At 42.0% G+C, this 705-nt stretch overlaps 1 protein-coding gene across 2 annotated transcripts in view; it reads right to left on the reverse strand.

Moving 5' to 3' along the window:
* Positions 1-705, reverse strand: part of rps14 (ribosomal protein S14) — a 4,949-nt gene that overhangs the window by 3,210 nt on the left and 1,034 nt on the right. The window lies entirely within an intron of this gene.

Here is a 705-nt window from a genome sequence, read left to right on the forward strand (position 1 = left end):
TACACAGCTGTGCCTGTGACTTCAGGCAGAGAGACCGCTGCATCAGAGCAGAAGAGCACGTTTTAAAATACATTTATTTTATCAATTAGTTATTAACTTTTACTATTTTTAGCAACTTGCCTGATCGGGCAAGTGAGTTGTTAGTTTACATGCCCGACCGTGAGTTTTACTTGCCCCGGGCAATCGGGCAATCCTTATTGTTGAGCCCTAAACAGATATTAAAGTGTAATCAGATTTCTGCTCGCTGGATTAAAACTGAGTCAAACACCTGAAACTAGACACAGGTGACAGGAAATACTGATCCTCTCAGATAACTCAGTAAACTGACATCACCAGTGTGACATCACCAGGGTTCACTCACATTTTCAACAACTTATTGAACTTTTCTGTGACATTAAAATGTCTTTTCCTTCCCTCCTGACTCGACACTTTCACAGCACAAGAATCAAACTCATGTCAAATACAAATTTCAAATGGACACGTGATGTCACACACAGCGTCGCACAGCTGGAGCAACAGGAAATACACTGGCTGTCACATTACGTGAAGATTACCCACCCAACACCGCTGCAATAAGTGAACTTGACGAAACATAATTTCACAACTTTTCCAAAATCTTTTCCAGGTTTTCCAAGACCATGAGAACCCTGGACATCCTGATCTCTCTCTCACTCTCACACACTCACTCTCACACACACACACACA

This window comes from Epinephelus moara, chromosome 3 (genome assembly GCF_006386435.1).
Source record: "Epinephelus moara isolate mb chromosome 3, YSFRI_EMoa_1.0, whole genome shotgun sequence".
Taxonomy (NCBI): domain Eukaryota; kingdom Metazoa; phylum Chordata; class Actinopteri; order Perciformes; family Serranidae; genus Epinephelus; species Epinephelus moara.